Here is a 12276-nt window from a genome sequence, read left to right on the forward strand (position 1 = left end):
TTTACCAGTTATACCGGTACCCAGCCCGGTTCACAGTGTGTTACCAGTTATACCGGTACCCAGCCCGGTTCACAGTGCGTTACCAGTTATACCGGTACCCAGCCCGGTTCACAGTGCATTACCAGTTATACCGGTACCCAGCCCGGTTCACAGTGCGTTACCAGTTATACCGGTACCCAGCCCGGTTCACAGTGCGTTACCAGTTATACAGGTACCCAGCCCGGTTCACATTGCTATAACAGTATTACCGGTACCCAGCCCGGTTCACAGGGCTTTACCAGTTATACCTGTACCCAGTCAGGTTCACAATTAGTTTCCAGTTATACCAGTACTAGGCCAGTTGCACAGTTCGTTACCAGTTATATCGTTACTCAGACAGGTTCACAATGCATTTCCAGTTATACCGGTACCCAGCCCGGTTCACAGTGCGTTACCAGTTATTATTGTACCCAGCCCGGTTCACAGTGCACTAACAGTTATACCGGTACCCAGCCCGGTTTACAGTGCGTTACCAGTTATACCGGTACCCAGCCCGGTTCACAGTGTGTTACCAGTTATACCGGTAACCAGCCCGGTTCACAGTGCTGTAACAGTATTACTGGTACCCAGCCCGGTTCACAGTGCATTACCATTTATACAGGTACCGAGTCCGATTCACAGTGCATTACCAGTTATACCGGTACCCAGCCCGGTTCACAGTGCGTTACCATTTATACCGGTTTTCAGCCCGGTTCACAGTGTGTAACCAGTAATACCGGTAGCCAGCCCGGTTCACAGTGCATTACCATTTATACAGGTACCGAGCCCGGTTCACAGTGCTTTACCAATTATACCGGTACCCAGCCCGGTTCACAGTGCGTTTCCAGTTATACCGGTACCCAGCCCGGTTCACAGTGCGTTACCAGTTATACCGGTACCCTGCCCGGTTCACAGTGCGTTACCAGTTATACCGGTACCCAGCCCGGTTCACAGTGCATTACCAGTTATACCGGTACCCAGCCCGGTTCACAGTGCGTTACCAGTTATACAGGTACCCAGCCCGGTTCACATTGCTATAACAGTATTACCGGTACCCAGCCCGGTTCACAGGGCTTTACCAGTTATACCTGTACCCAGTCAGGTTCACAATTAGTTTCCAGTTATACCAGTACTAGGCCAGTTGCACAGTTCGTTGCCAGTTATATCGTTACTCAGACAGGTTCACAATGCATTTCCAGTTATACCGGTACCCAGCCCGGTTCACAGTGCGTTACCAGTTATTATTGTACCCAGCCCGGTTCACAGTGCACTAACAGTTATACCGGTACCCAGCCCGGTTTACAGTGCGTTACCAGTTATACCGGTACCCAGCCCGGTTCACAGTGTGTTACCAGTTATACCGGTAACCAGCCCGGTTCACAGTGCTGTAACAGTATTACTGGTACCCAGCCCGGTTCACAGTGCATTACCATTTATACAGGTACCGAGTCCGATTCACAGTGCATTACCAGTTATACCGGTACCCAGCCCGGTTCACAGTGCGTTACCATTTATACCGGTTTTCAGCCCGGTTCACAGTGTGTAACCAGTAATACCGGTAGCCAGCCCGGTTCACAGTGCATTACCATTTATACAGGTACCGAGCCCGGTTCACAGTGCATTACCAATTATACCGGTACCCAGCCCGGTTCACAGTGCGTTTCCAGTTATACCGGTACCCAGCCCGGTTCACAGTGCGTTACCAGTTATACCGGTACCCAGCCCGGTTCACAGTGCGTTACCAGTTATACCGGTACCCAGCCCGGTTCACAGTGCGTTACCAGTTATACCGGTACCCAGCCCGGTTCACAGTGCATTACCAATTATACCGGTACCCAGCCCGGTTCACCGTGCGTTTCCAGTTATACCGGTACCCAGCCTGGTTCACAGTGCGTTTCCAGTTATACCGGTACCCAGCCCGGTTCACAGTGCGTTACCAGTTATACCGGTACCCAGCCCGGTTCACAGTGCGTTACCAGTTATACCGGTACCCAGCCCGGTTCACAGTGCGTTACCAGTTATACCGGTACCCAGCCCGGTTCACAGTGCGTTACCAGTTATACCGGTACCCAGCCCGGTTCACAGTGCATTACCAATTATACCGGTACCCAGCCCGGTTCACCGTGCGTTTCCAGTTATACCGGTACCCAGCCTGGTTCACAGTGCGTTTCCAGTTATACCGGTACCCAGCCCGGTTCACAGTGCGTTACCAGTTATACCGGTACCCAGCCCGGTTCACAGTGCGTTACCAGTTATACCGGTACCCAGCCCGGTTCACAGTGCGTTACCAGTTATACCGGTACCCAGCCCGGTTCACAGTGCGTTACCATTTATACCGGTTTTCAGCCCGGTTCACAGTGTGTAACCAGTAATACCGGTAGCCAGCCCGGTTCACAGTGCATTACCATTTATACAGGTACCGAGCCCGGTTCACAGTGCTTTACCAATTATACCGGTACCCAGCCCGGTTCACAGTGCGTTTCCAGTTATACCGGTACCCAGCCCGGTTCACAGTGCGTTACCAGTTATACCGGTACCCAGCCCGGTTCACAGTGCGTTACCAGTTATACCGGTACCCAGCCCGGTTCACAGTGCATTACCAGTTATACCGGTACCCAGCCCGGTTCACAGTGCGTTACCAGTTATACAGGTACCCAGCCCGGTTCACATTGCTATAACAGTATTACCGGTACCCAGCCCGGTTCACAGGGCTTTACCAGTTATACCTGTACCCAGTCAGGTTCACAATTAGTTTCCAGTTATACCAGTACTAGGCCAGTTGCACAGTTCGTTGCCAGTTATATCGTTACTCAGACAGGTTCACAATGCATTTCCAGTTATACCGGTACCCAGCCCGGTTCACAGTGCGTTACCAGTTATTATTGTACCCAGCCCGGTTCACAGTGCACTAACAGTTATACCGGTACCCAGCCCGGTTTACAGTGCGTTACCAGTTATACCGGTACCCAGCCCGGTTCACAGTGTGTTACCAGTTATACCGGTAACCAGCCCGGTTCACAGTGCTGTAACAGTATTACTGGTACCCAGCCCGGTTCACAGTGCATTACCATTTATACAGGTACCGAGTCCGATTCACAGTGCATTACCAGTTATACCGGTACCCAGCCCGGTTCACAGTGCGTTACCATTTATACCGGTTTTCAGCCCGGTTCACAGTGTGTAACCAGTAATACCGGTAGCCAGCCCGGTTCACAGTGCATTACCATTTATACAGGTACCGAGCCCGGTTCACAGTGCATTACCAATTATACCGGTACCCAGCCCGGTTCACAGTGCGTTTCCAGTTATACCGGTACCCAGCCCGGTTCACAGTGCGTTACCAGTTATACCGGTACCCAGCCCGGTTCACAGTGCGTTACCAGTTATACCGGTACCCAGCCCGGTTCACAGTGCGTTACCAGTTATACCGGTACCCAGCCCGGTTCACAGTGCATTACCAATTATACCGGTACCCAGCCCGGTTCACCGTGCGTTTCCAGTTATACCGGTACCCAGCCTGGTTCACAGTGCGTTTCCAGTTATACCGGTACCCAGCCCGGTTCACAGTGCGTTACCAGTTATACCGGTACCCAGCCCGGTTCACAGTGCGTTACCAGTTATACCGGTACCCAGCCCGGTTCACAGTGCGTTACCAGTTATACCGGTACCCAGCCCGGTTCACAGTGCGTTACCAGTTATACCGGTACCCAGCCCGGTTCACAGTGCATTACCAATTATACCGGTACCCAGCCCGGTTCACCGTGCGTTTCCAGTTATACCGGTACCCAGCCTGGTTCACAGTGCGTTTCCAGTTATACCGGTACCCAGCCCGGTTCACAGTGCGTTACCAGTTATACCGGTACCCAGCCCGGTTCACAGTGCGTTACCAGTTATACCGGTACCCAGCCCGGTTCACAGTGCGTTACCAGTTATACCGGTACCCAGCCCGGCTCACAGTGCGTTACCAGTTATACCGGTACCCAGCCCGGTTCACAGTGCATTACCAATTATACCGGTACCCAGCCCGGTTCACCGTGCGTTTCCAGTTATACCGGTACCCAGCCTGGTTCACAGTGCGTTTCCAGTTATACCGGTACCCAGCCCGGTTCACAGTGCGTTACCAGTTATACCGGTACCCAGCCCGGTTCACAGTGCGTTACCAGTTATACCGGTACCCAGCCCGGTTCACAGTGCATTACCATTTATACAGGTACCGAGCCCGGTTCACAGTGCATTACCAATTATACCGGTACCCAGCCCGGTTCACAGTGCGTTTCCAGTTATACCGGTACCCAGCCCGGTTCACAGTGCGTTACCAGTTATACCGGTACCCAGCCCGGTTCACAGTGCGTTACCAGTTATACCGGTACCCAGCCCGGTTCACAGTGCGTTACCAGTTATACCGGTACCCAGCCCGGTTCACAGTGCATTACCAATTATACCGGTACCCAGCCCGGTTCACCGTGCGTTTCCAGTTATACCGGTACCCAGCCTGGTTCACAGTGCGTTTCCAGTTATACCGGTACCCAGCCCGGTTCACAGTGCGTTACCAGTTATACCGGTACCCAGCCCGGTTCACAGTGCGTTACCAGTTATACCGGTACCCAGCCCGGTTCACAGTGCGTTACCAGTTATACCGGTACCCAGCCCGGTTCACAGTGCGTTACCAGTTATACCGGTACCCAGCCCGGTTCACAGTGCATTACCAATTATACCGGTACCCAGCCCGGTTCACCGTGCGTTTCCAGTTATACCGGTACCCAGCCTGGTTCACAGTGCGTTTCCAGTTATACCGGTACCCAGCCCGGTTCACAGTGCGTTACCAGTTATACCGGTACCCAGCCCGGTTCACAGTGCGTTACCAGTTATACCGGTACCCAGCCCGGTTCACAGTGCGTTACCAGTTATACCGGTACCCAGCCCGGTTCACAGTGCGTTACCAGTTATACCGGTACCCAGCCCGGTTCACAGTGCATTACCAATTATACCGGTACCCAGCCCGGTTCACCGTGCGTTTCCAGTTATACCGGTACCCAGCCTGGTTCACAGTGCGTTTCCAGTTATACCGGTATCCAGCCCGGTTCACAGTGCGTTACCAGTTAAACCGGTACCCAGCCCGGTTCACAGTGCGTTCCCATTTATACCGGTACCCAGCCCGGTTCACAGTGCGTTACCAGTTATACCGGTACCTAGCCCGGTTCACAGTGCGTTACCAGTTATACCGGTACCCAGCCCGGTTCACAGTGCTATAACAGTATTACCGGTACCCAGCCCGGTTCACAGGGCTTTACCAGTTATACCTGTACCCAGTCAGGTTCACAATTAGTTTCCAGTTATACCGGTACTAGGCCAGTTGCACAGTTCGTTACCAGTTATATCGGTACTCAGCCAGGTTCACAATGCATTTCCAGTTATACCGGTACCAAGCTCGGTTCATAGTGTGGTACCATTTATTCCGGTACCCAGCCCGGTTCACAGTGCGTTACTAGTTATACAGGTACTCAGACCGTTTTACATTGCGTTACAATTTATACTGGTTTTCAGCCCGGTTCAAAGTGTGTAACCAGTAATACCGGTACCCAGCCCGGTTCAGAGTGCATTACCATTTATACCGGTACCCAGCCCGGTTCACAGTGCGTTACCAGTTATTATTGTACCCAGCCCGGTTCACAGTGCACTAACAGTTATACCGGTACCCAGCCCAGTTTACAGTGCGTTAACAGTTATACCGGTACCCAGCCCGGTTCACAGTGTGTTACCATTTATACCGGTACCCAGCCCGGTTCACAGTGCGTTACTAGATATACCGGTACCCAGACCGGTTCACAGTGCGTTACCATTTATACCGGTTTTCAGCCCTGTTCACAGTGTGTAACCATTAATACCGGTACCCAGCCCGGTTCACAGTGCATTACCATTTATACAGGTACCGAGCCCGGTTCACAGTGCATTACCAATTATACCGGTACCCAGCCCGGTTCACAGTGCGTTTCCAGTTATACCGGTACCCAGCCCGGTTCACAGTGCGTTACCAGTTATACCGGTACCCAGCCCGGTTAACAGTGCATTACCAATTATACCGTTACCCAGCCCGGTTCACAGTGCGTTTCCAGTTATACCGGTACCCAGCCCGGTTCACAGTGTGTTACCAGTTATACCGGTACCCAGCCCGGTTCACAGTGCGTTACCAGTTATACCGGTACCCAGCCCGGTTCACAGTGCGTTAACAGTTATACCGTTACCCTGCCCGGTTCACAGTGCGTTACCAGTTATACCGGTACCCAGCCCGGTTCACAGTGCATTACCAGTTATACCGGTACCCAGCCCGGTTCACAGTGCGTTACCAGTTATACCGGTTTTCAGCTCGGTTCACAGTGTGTAACCAGTAATACCGGTACCCAGCCCGGTTCACAGTGCATTACCATTTATACAGGTACCGAGCACGGTTCACAGTGCATTACCAATTATACCAGTACCCAGCCCGGTTCACAGTGCGTTTCCAGTTATACCGGTACCCAGCCCGGTTCACAGTGCGTTACCAGTTATACCGGTACCCAGCCCGGTTCACAGTGCGTTACCAGTTATACCGGTACCCAGCCCGGTTCACAGTGCGTTACCAGTTATACCGGTACCCAGCCCGGTTCACAGTGCGTTTCCAGTTATACCGGTACCCAGCCCGGTTCAGAGTGCATTACCATTTATACCGGTACCCAGCCCGGTTCACAGTGCGTTACCAGTTATTATTGTACCCAGCCCGGTTCACAGTGCACTAACAGTTATACCGGTACCCAGCCCAGTTTACAGTGCGTTACCAGTTATACCGGTACCCAGCCCGGTTCACAGTGTGTTACCATTTATACCGGTACCCAGCCCGGTTCACAGTGCGTTACTAGATATACTGGTACCCAGACCGGTTCACAGTGCGTTACCATTTATACCGGTTTTCAGTCCTGTTCACAGTGTGTAACCATTAATACCGGTACCCAGCCCGGTTCACAGTGCATTACCATTTATACAGGTACCGAGCCCGGTTCACAGTGCATTACCAATTATACCGGTACCCAGCCCGGTTCACAGTGCGTTTCCAGTTATACCGGTACCCAGCCCGGTTCACAGTGCGTTACCAGTTATACCGGTACCCAGCCCGGTTAACAGTGCATTACCAATTATACCAGTACCCAGCCCGGTTCACAGTGCGTTTCCAGTTATACCGGTACCCAGCCCGGTTCACAGTGCGTTACCAGTTATACCGGTACCCAGCCCGGTTCACAGTGCGTTACCAGTTATACCGGTACCCAGCCCGGTTCACAGTGCGTTACCAGTTATACCGGTACCCAGCCCGGTTCAGAGTGCATTACCAATTATACTGGTACCCAGCCCGGTTCACAGTGCGCTTCCAGTTATACCGGTACCCAGCCCGGTTCACAGTGCGTTACCAGTTATACCGGTACCCAGCCCGGTTCACAGTTCGTTACCAGTTATACCGGTACCCAGCCCGGTTCACAGTGCGTTACCATTTATACCGGTACCCAGCCCAGTTCACAGTGCGTTACCAGTTATACTGGTACCCAGCCCGGTTCACAGTTCTATAACAGTATTACCGGTACCCAGACCGGTTCACAGTGCGTTACCATTTATACCGGTTTTCAGCCCGGTTCACAGTGTGTAACCATTAATACCGGTACCCAGCCCGGTTCACAGTGCATTACCATTTATACAGGTACCGAGCCCGGTTCACAGTGCATTACCAATTGTACCGGTACCCAGCCCGGTTCACAGTGCGTTTCCAGTTATACCGGTACCCAGACCGGTTCACAGTGCGTTACTAGTTATACCGGTACCCAGCCCGGTTCACAGTGCGTTACCATTTATACCGGTTTTCAGCCCGGTTCACATTGTGTAACCATTAATACCGGTACCCAGCCCGGTTCACAGTGCATTACCATTTATACAGGTACCGAGCCCGGTTCACAGTGCATTACCAATTGTACCGGTACCCAGCCCGGTTCACAGTGCGTTTCAAGATATACCGGTACCCAGCCCGGTTCACAGTGCGTTACCAGTTATACCGGTACCAAGCCCGGTTCACAATGCGTTACCAGTTATACCGGTACCCAGCCCGGTTCACAGTGCGTTACCAGTTATACCGTTACCCAGCCCGGTTAACAGTGCATTACCAATTATACCGTTACCCAGCCCGGTTTACAGTGCGTTTCCAGTTATACCGGTACCCAGACCGGTTCACAGTGCGTTAATAGTTATACCGGTACCCAGCCCGGTTCACAGTGCATTACCATTTATACCGGTACCGAGTCCGATTCACAGTGCATTACCAGTTATACCGGTACCCAGCCCTGTTCACAGTGCGTTACCAGTTATACCGGTTTTCAGCTCGGTTCACAGTGTGTAACCAGTAATACCGGTACCCAGCCCGGTTCACAGTGCATTACCATTTATACAGGTACCGAGCACGGTTCACAGTGCATTACCAATTATACCAGTACCCAGCCCGGTTCACAGTGCGTTTCCAGTTATACCGGTACTCAGCCCGGTTCACAGTGCGTTACCAGTTATACCGATACCCAGCCCGGTTCACAGTGCGTTACCAGTTATACCGGTACCCAGCCCGGTTCACAGTGCGTTACCAGTTATACCGGTACCCAGCCCGGTTCACAGTGCGTTACCAGTTATACCGGTACCCAGCCCGGTTCAGAGTGCATTACCAATTATACCGGTACCCAGCCCGGTTCACAGTGCGTTTCCAGTTATACCGGTACCCAGCCCGGTTCACAGTGCGTTACCAGTTATACCGGTACCCAGCCCGGTTCACAGTTCGTTACCAGTTATACCGGTACCCAGCCCGGTTCACAATGCGTTACCAGTTATACCGGTACCCAGCCCGGTTCACAGTGCGTTACCAATTATACCGTTACCCAGCCCGGTTCACAGTGCGTTTCCAGTTATACCGGTACCCAGCCTGGTTCACAGTGCGTTACCAGTTATACCGGTACCCAGCCCGGTTCACAGTGTGTTACCAGTTATACTGGTACCCAGCCCGGTTCACAGTGCGTTACCAGTTATACCGGTACCCAGCCCGGTTCACTGTGCATTACCAGTTATACCGGTACCCAGCCCGGTTCACAGTGCGTTACCAGTTATACCGGTACCCAGCCCGGTTCACAGTGCTATAACAGTATTACCGGTACCCAGCCCGGTTCACAGGGCTTTACCAGTTATACCTGTACCCAGTCAGGTTCACAATTAGTTTCCAGTTATACCGGTACTAGGCCAGTTGCACAGTTCGTTACCAGTTATATCGGTACTCAGACAGGTTCACAATGCATTTCCAGTTATACCGGTACCCAGCCCGGTTCACAGTGCGTTACCAGTTATTATTGTACCCAGCCCGGTTCACAGTGCGTTACCAGTTATACCGGTACCCAGCCCGGTTCACAGTGCGTTACCAGTTATACCTGTACCCAGCCCGGTTTACAGTGCTATAACAGTATTACCGGTACCCAGCCCGGTTCACAGGGCTTTACCAGTTATACCTGTACCCAGTCAGGTTCACAATTAGTTTCCAGTTATACCGGTACTAGGCCAATTGCTCAGTTCGTTACCAGTTATATCGGTACTCAGCCAGGTTCACAATGCATTTCCAGTTATACCGGTACCAAGCTCGGTTCATAGTGTGGTACCATTTATTCCGGTACCCAGCCCGGTTCACAGTGCGTTACTAGTTATACCGGTACCCAGACCGTTTTACATTGCGTTACAATTTATACCGGTTTTCAGCCCGGTTCACAGTGTGTAACCAGTAATACCGGTACCCAGCCCGGTACACAGTGCATTACCATCTATACCGGTACCCATCCCGGTTCACAGTGCGTTACCAGTTATTATTGTACCCAGCCCGGTTCACAGTGCGTTACCAGTTATACCGGTACCCAGCCCGGTTCACAGTGCGTTACCATTTTTACCGGTACCCAGCCCGGTTCACAGTGCGTTACTAGTTATACCGGTACCCAGCCCGGTTCAGAGTGCATTACCATTTATACCGGTACCCAGCCCGGTTCACAGTGCGTTACCAGTTATTATTGTACCCAGCCCGGTTCACAGTGCACTAACAGTTATACCGGTACCCAGCCCAGTTTACAGTGCGTTACCAGTTATACCGGTACCCAGCCCGGTTCACAGTGTGTTACCATTTATACCGGTACCCAGCCCGGTTCACAGTGCGTTACTAGATATACTGGTACCCAGACCAGTTCACAGTGCGTTACCATTTATACCGGTTTTCAGCCCTGTTCACAGTGTGTAACCATTAATACCGGTACCCAGCCCGGTTCACAGTGCATTACCATTTATACAGGTACCGAGCCCGGTTCACAGTGCATTACCAATTATACCGGTACCCAGCCCGGTTCACAGTGCGTTTCCAGTTATACCGGTACCCAGCCCGGTTCACAGTGCGTTACCAGTTATACCGGTACCCAGCCCGGTTAACAGTGCATTACCAATTATACCAGTACCCAGCCCGGTTCACAGTGCGTTTCCAGTTATACCGGTACCCAGCCCGGTTCACAGTGCGTTACCAGTTATACCGGTACCCAGCCCGGTTCACAGTGCGTTACCAGTTATACCGGTACCCAGCCCGGTTCACAGTGCGTTACCAGTTATACCGGTACCCAGCCCGGTTCACAGTGCGTTACCAGTTATACCGGTACCCAGCCCGGTTCAGAGTGCATTACCAATTATACTGGTACCCAGCCCGGTTCACAGTGCGCTTCCAGTTATACCGGTACCCAGCCCGGTTCACAGTGCGTTACCAGTTATACCGGTACCCAGCCCGGTTCACAGTTCGTTACCAGTTATACCGGTACCCAGCCCGGTTCACAGTGCGTTCCCATTTATACCGGTACCCAGCCCAGTTCACAGTGCGTTACCAGTTATACTGGTACCCAGCCCGGTTCACAGTTCTATAACAGTATTACCGGTACCCAGACCGGTTCACAGTGCGTTACCATTTATACCGGTTTTCAGCCCGGTTCACAGTGTGTAACCATTAATACCGGTACCCAGCCCGGTTCACAGTGCATTACCATTTATACAGGTACCGAGCCCGGTTCACAGTGCATTACCAATTGTACCGGTACCCAGCCCGGTTCACAGTGCGTTACCAGTTATACCAGTACCAAGCCCGGTTCACAATGCGTTACCAGTTATACCGGTACCCAGCCCGGTTCACAGTGCGGTACCAGTTATACCGTTACCCAGCCCGGTTAACAGTGCATTACCAATTATACCGTTACCCAGCCCGGTTCACAGTGCGTTTCCAGTTATACCGGTACCCAGACCGGTTCACAGTGCGTTACTAGTTATACCGGTACCCAGCCCGGTTCACAGTGCGTTACCATTTATACCGGTTTTCAGCCCGGTTCACATTGTGTAACCATTAATACCGGTACCCAGCCCGGTTCACAGTGCATTACCATTTATACAGGTACCGAGCCCGGTTCACAGTGCATTACCAATTGTACCGGTACCCAGCCCGGTTCACAGTGCGTTTCAAGATATACCGGTACCCAGCCCGGTTCACAGTGCGTTACCAGTTATACCGGTACCAAGCCCGGTTCACAATGCGTTACCAGTTATACCGGTACCCAGCCCGGTTCACAGTGCGTTACCAGTTATACCGTTACCCAGCCCGGTTAACAGTGCATTACCAATTATACCGTTACCCAGCCCGGTTTACAGTGCGTTTCCAGTTATACCGGTACCCAGACCGGTTCACAGTGCGTTAATAGTTATACCGGTACCCAGCCCGGTTCACAGTGCATTACCATTTATACCGGTACCGAGTCCGATTCACAGTGCATTACCAGTTATACCGGTACCCAGCCCTGTTCACAGTGCGTTACCAGTTATACCAGTTTTCAGCTCGGTTCACAGTGTGTAACCAGTAATACCGGTACCCAGCCCGGTTCACAGTGCATTACCATTTATACAGGTACCGAGCACGGTTCACAGTGCATTACCAATTATACCAGTACCCAGCCCGGTTCACAGTGCGTTTCCAGTTATACCGGTACTCAGCCCGGTTCACAGTGCGTTACCAGTTATACCGATACCCAGCCCGGTTCACAGTGCGTTACCAGTTATACCGGTACCCAGCCCGGTTCACAGTGCGTTACCAGTTATACCGGTACCCAGCCCGGTTCACAGTGCGTTACCAGTTATACCGGTACCCAGCCCGGT

The sequence above is a fragment of the Pseudophryne corroboree genome, chromosome 3, assembly GCF_028390025.1.
Source record: "Pseudophryne corroboree isolate aPseCor3 chromosome 3, aPseCor3.hap2, whole genome shotgun sequence".
Taxonomy (NCBI): Eukaryota; Metazoa; Chordata; class Amphibia; order Anura; family Myobatrachidae; genus Pseudophryne; species Pseudophryne corroboree.